Source organism: Mustela nigripes, chromosome 9, assembly GCF_022355385.1.
Source record: "Mustela nigripes isolate SB6536 chromosome 9, MUSNIG.SB6536, whole genome shotgun sequence".
In the NCBI taxonomy this organism is placed as follows: domain Eukaryota; kingdom Metazoa; phylum Chordata; class Mammalia; order Carnivora; family Mustelidae; genus Mustela; species Mustela nigripes.
Window position 1 is genome coordinate 42,839,234 of NC_081565.1, and position 5,800 is coordinate 42,845,033.

Genomic DNA, 5,800 nt, shown 5'->3' on the forward strand with positions numbered 1-5,800 from the left:
GGGGGGGGGGGGGCAGGATCCCCGCCAAGCCAAGAGCCCGATATGGGGCTCGATCCCATATCATGGGATCATGACCTGAGCTGAAGGCAGAGGCTTTCACCCACTGAGCCACACAGGAGCCCCTAGATATTGTTATTTCTAAATTATGGATTATTGTGCTATACTCAAATGAATTAAAGGTATTTCCTCTGGGTATTACTGGGTGATACACTTGAGAATATGGTCCCATTTTTTAAAAGATAAATATCAAAATAACCGTGTATTTTCTTAAGTAAAAAATATGAATAGGTCTGCATAGATTTATATAAATCAAGAGAAAAAATGGATGGATACATATTAGGCTGTTAACATGGGCTATCACAGAAATGGGGTATAAAAGACCTGAAGTGGGGGAAGAGAGATGATATTTTAAAAAAGTCACTACTAAAGATGTGTTCATATTTATGTATTATCTAAAATTTTATACATATATATTAATAAATGAACATTTTTATAAATAAAAGGCTTAGGCAGTAATATTTGAAATTTGCACAGATCTGTAATAATTCATCGATGGAGACCAGAAGTAAAGATAGGAATAAATCACCTGAGGCAACTGGTTCTCATAATGAAAAAATATTCCTTAGGACATTGTAACCTTAATGTAATTTTAAAATGCCATTAAAACTTAAAATCTCTCTATTTCCATTTTAGAATATTTGGGAATATATATTAACTTCCATTTGATGATATTAACTGCTACAATTTCTTGAACATTTTTGGTGGCAGGCATTGTGCAGTTACTTTACCTTATTAGTTCACCTCATCTATATGCTATGAGGGAGACATTATATTCTTTATTTTGTGGTTGCTAAAACTGAGAATTAGAAAAGGCAGGTAGGTAGTGAGGGTTACCCAGCTAGCAAGTGGCAGGCAGGATTAAAACTTGTATTTGCATGGCTCCAGAATTCATTCTCTTAACTAGTATTCTATATTAGTTCCCCATTGTTCTGAAACCAGATTTCCTCTGTATTGTAACCCTTTCTTCTCTTGAAAAGGGTTTCTTTGATATGTGGTATACCTAGAAAGAAAAGACCATAAAGAAAAATTCTATGATGAGTGTTGGATAGTTTGGATAGTTTTGTCAACTATCCAAAAAAAAAATTTGGACTAACCAACACTAAGCATAAGTTTCTCAATACAGGATTTTATGGCAATGATAAAAATAATCACTAATTTATTTAAAAGTATCTGTTGAGTACCTACCAGGTACCTATGCACTAAGCATTATTCCAGGCTTTTTGAGAATGAATGGGTCCACATTCTATTATATACAGATATATACTACCAATAGCACAGGATTTATAGTAGGGTCGTTTTATGTTTGTTAACAAAAACACAAGTGCCTACTAACATTTCTTAAGGCACTGCTGGATACTATAGTAAAAAAGACAGACCAAGTCTCTTCTGTTATGGAGCTCAGTTTCTAGGCTGGAGGGTGGAGGCAACCTTAATCAAACACTTAAGAACATACCAGGAAGAGATAGAAATATAACTGCAAAAAAGAGAAAGTTAATAGAGGGGGATAGGGCAATCTAGCCAGAAGTTCCCCAAGATCATGATCTCCAAGATCACAAAGAATTGACTTGCAAAGTATTTAGCAGTGAGAAATCACTGGAGATTTTAAGCTGGGGAAGATTATGATCTAATTTGCATTTTTAAAATATCACTTTGATTAAAGTGAAAGATAAGGTATATATAAAATATAAATTATTAGGATCCAAATCAGTAATAGGCAACAGATATAAACAGGTAATGCACAAAAGAAAAATTAATGTCCAATAGTTAGAACAAAAGATAATTGAGCTCACTAGTAATCACAGAAATACCATTAAGACAACAATTTAAAAAAAATTCAAGTTTAAGGGACACCTGGGTGGCTCAGTGGGTTAAAGCCTCTGCCTTCGGTTCAGGTCATGATCTCGGGCTCCTGGGATCGAACCCCCACATTGGGCTCTGTGTTCATCAGGGAGCCTGCTTCCTCCTCTCTCTCTGCCTGCCTCTCTGCCAACTTGTGATCTCTGTCAAATAAATAAAATCTTAAAAAAAAAAATCAATAGAGATAGCTTTCAACAAAGCAATGTTTAATGGGAAAAAGAAGGTCCACAATAATATTTTCATGTAAAATTTTTAAGAATACAGAATACTATTCTTTTGTTTATAACTATTTACATGGAATAAAAATGTAAAAACAGCCTGAAAGGATAAACACCAAATTTAAGGGGATGATTAGTTCTGGGCTATGGAAATGACAAAAGGAATGAAAAAGACATCACCTTTCTTGTAATATCTATTTCTATTATATTTCAAATTCCATTCATATCTGTAATGACAACATATTAACTTGTTAATTCTGGTGAGTATACTGACAACTATTGTAAAATTCTTTATATTTACTCAACTTCTTATATTTTTCAATAAAATAAAAAGTATTACCATGGCTGCTCTTAAAGAATGGATTGTAGAGAGGCAAGAGATCAGTTAAGGTCCAAGAAAAAAATGCAATGGTGGCTTCAACTAGGATTATAATAAAAGAAATGGGAAAAAGTAGATTAATCAGGTGATGTTTTAGAAGCTGCTGTTGAATCAAATATAAGGTGTAAGAGAAAGAATGAAGGCTGTCTCTTAAATCTGTTTTTGCATGTAAACTTACTACCTGCTCAGGGCAGGTAGGGCAAAAACACAGATAGTATGAAACTCCCTGTGCAGTTCCATTAAATGTCACTTACAGTCAGCTAGAACAATTACTGGTTAATGACGTCAGGCATAAAGGTAAGAATACTGTATTTCTACATCTTGTTAGGTGCTCTACTCCCAGGTAACACAAAGGCAGAACATTAACAGAGCTTAGTTGGTGTCCACCATATTTCTAGTTAACCAAGCTTCTTGATTTTGATTTCCTTGACTTCAGTCTTTTCTTGTTTTGATTCAGACTTCCCTAGTTGCCCATGGCCGTGACTGGATTTCTTTAACTTTCTACTTACCAGTCTTACAGCGCAGTAGCAATACCTGGCTTAGGGGATGCTTTTGAATTTCACCCCCTACCCTACATTACTATTCTGCAAATAAAAGGTGTGCTTTCTATCCAACAGAGGTTTAAGACGAGTTTCCTAACCAAACTTTCAGTGAAATTACCATCCCTAAAACAGTCTTATATAAAGATTCTGGAGCCAACTTGAGACTCAGCAGTCCTGGGTTATTCTGCGATGTTGGCCAGAACATGGCATTAAGGCTAGAGGTGGATTATCAGGACAGAGGCTATTAAATTCATTTATGTCTTCTTTAGAAAGTGATTATCCCATAAAATGTGAGAACATTGGTATGGAACAGATGGGATGCCAGGTCTTAAGGAACTCCTGGAGGCTTTACTTGAATGCCTCAAGAAAAACGTCTTTTTTTTTTTTTTTTTTTAAGATTTTTTATTTATTCATTTGACAGAGATCACAAGTACGCAGAGAGGCAGGCAGAGAGAGAGAGAGGAGGAAGCAGGAGCCCGATGCAGGGCTCGATCCCAGGATCCTGGGATCATGACCTGAGCTGAAGGCAGAGGCTTTAACCCACTGAGCCACCCAGGCACCCCCTCAAGAAAAACGTCCTAAGTAGTAAAGAATTCATGAACTCAGCAGCTGGGTTTACAAAGAGACACTTTGTTTACTTTTTCAAAATCAGCCAATATTTGCATTTACAAAGAAAATTTATCATCATATGAAACAGCACTGTTTGGTTATTGTCTGTCTCCTGCATTAGAATGCAGGCTCCATCTGGGCAGGAATTTTGCTGGTCTTGGTCACTTTTTTATTCAATATATATTAGCTGAATGAATTTGATAAATGGAAATAGGCAGCCTTACTTGCTGGTATGGTTGCCTTTATATGTATGGGTAGGATTTGCTTTCACCATGATGGACTTCATACATTAGTAGTTCCTGTTATTGCCAGTGAAATTATGATAAATAAATGCAAGGACAGAAACTATAGTTGATAAAAATTCATTGCAGATGGTTGAGGCTTATGTTGTATATATTGCTACTGTAATAAATTACCACAAACTTGGTGGCCTAAAGAAACACAAATTTATTATCCTTACAGTTTTGTAAATCACAAGTCTGAGAGATCTGTAGCTAAAATATTTCTAAAGACTCTAGGGGAGATGGTTTCCTTTCTTTTCCCAGCTTTTAGAAGCTGCTACATTTCATGGCTTATAGCCCTTCTTCCATCTTCAAATTATATCATTCTAAATTTTGATTCTATTCCTCAAAATTTTATCTCCGCGGCTTTGACCCTCTTGCTTTTTAAAGGGATGTTTGTGATTACGTCGGGCACAGCCAGCTAATCCAGAATAATCTTCCCATCTCAAGATCCTTAATTTAATCACATTTAATCGCCATTTAAGGCACAGATTCACAGATTGTGGGATTTAGGATGTGAACATCTTGGGGAGGCAATATTCTGTGCACCACAGTTATTTAGAAATCTTACTTGCATTGAAATTTTCACTCTTTGCTCATTCATTATTTGTTGCTTCAATGTAAAAAAACCTGAAAAATTTAGAGGCACACGACAGTTTTACCTGAGTCAATAAACCTGGAAACTTAACTTCTCTTTCAAGCAAGAAGTCCTGGTTATTTTTTCTAACAGATGGGAACGGGGGCAAATACTACTTTTCTTGTCATTCTTTGAAAAGATTGTAGACTAACAACAAGACTAACCTCACCTCATTCCCATTCCTCACCTTTCAAACACTAAAATCTGCTTTTCAGTTACATTAAAAAACGTGACGAGCTTCATAGTAGCAAACTTGGTAGGGCAGGCTCTTAGCCCAAGGATGTTATCTTTATTCTAAACATTTTTATAGCTTCTTTTTTGGAATTGTCTTTAGAGACAGTATACCAGACACACAGGAAAACACAGCTCATTATTTTAAGGTCACAAGGTACTTTGCCTACTCTGTCTTCTTCCCTTCCCCATTGTTTTAATCCACTTGCCTTCATCCCCACTCCTTCCTCTGCAGATACTAGTGCCAGAGATCTGTGAGGTTGAGAGGAAGGCCTGGGGAGAGGGAGTGTGGCTCAAAATGAGGCAGAGAGAGTTTCATGCAGAGCTCAAGAGTAGCAGAATGTAATTTAAGTTTATTTGTGTGACCCAGCCTACTTTAAACATTTAAACATTGTTACATAACAATATTTGATAATTCACTAAGCGTCAAAATTCAGGCTAAAGTAAATCCCTATTGAGAACTGTTTGTAGCTACATCTAAACTTCTATTAGTTCCCAATATAAGTTTTATTTTATTTTATTTTATTATATTTTTAAGTAAGCCCCAAACCCAGCATGGGGCCCAATGTGGGGCTTGTACTCAGGATCCCGAGATCAAGACCAGAGTTGAGATCAAGAGGTCTATGCTCAACCAACAGAACGACCCAGGCACCCCGCAATGTAGTATTATTTTAAATAAAAGGGTATACTTATTAGTCAAATAGACTTATCAATATGTTATCTTTGACAATGGACATGGGGGCATAGGAGGAGAGACTAGAAAAACATTCCTGCATTGATTTTTTTCCAAAGGAGGTCTCAGAGGCTTTCTTAGAGCAACACTGTAATTCAAAGCTTTCCAAATCATGCAATTAAAGTTTACTATTTAGATACAGAAATAAATGAATATTACTTATAATTGCATCATATAAATGGATATAAAATACTATAGCTATATATAACTAGTATATGTTATATATAAATAATATACTATTATATATAACTAA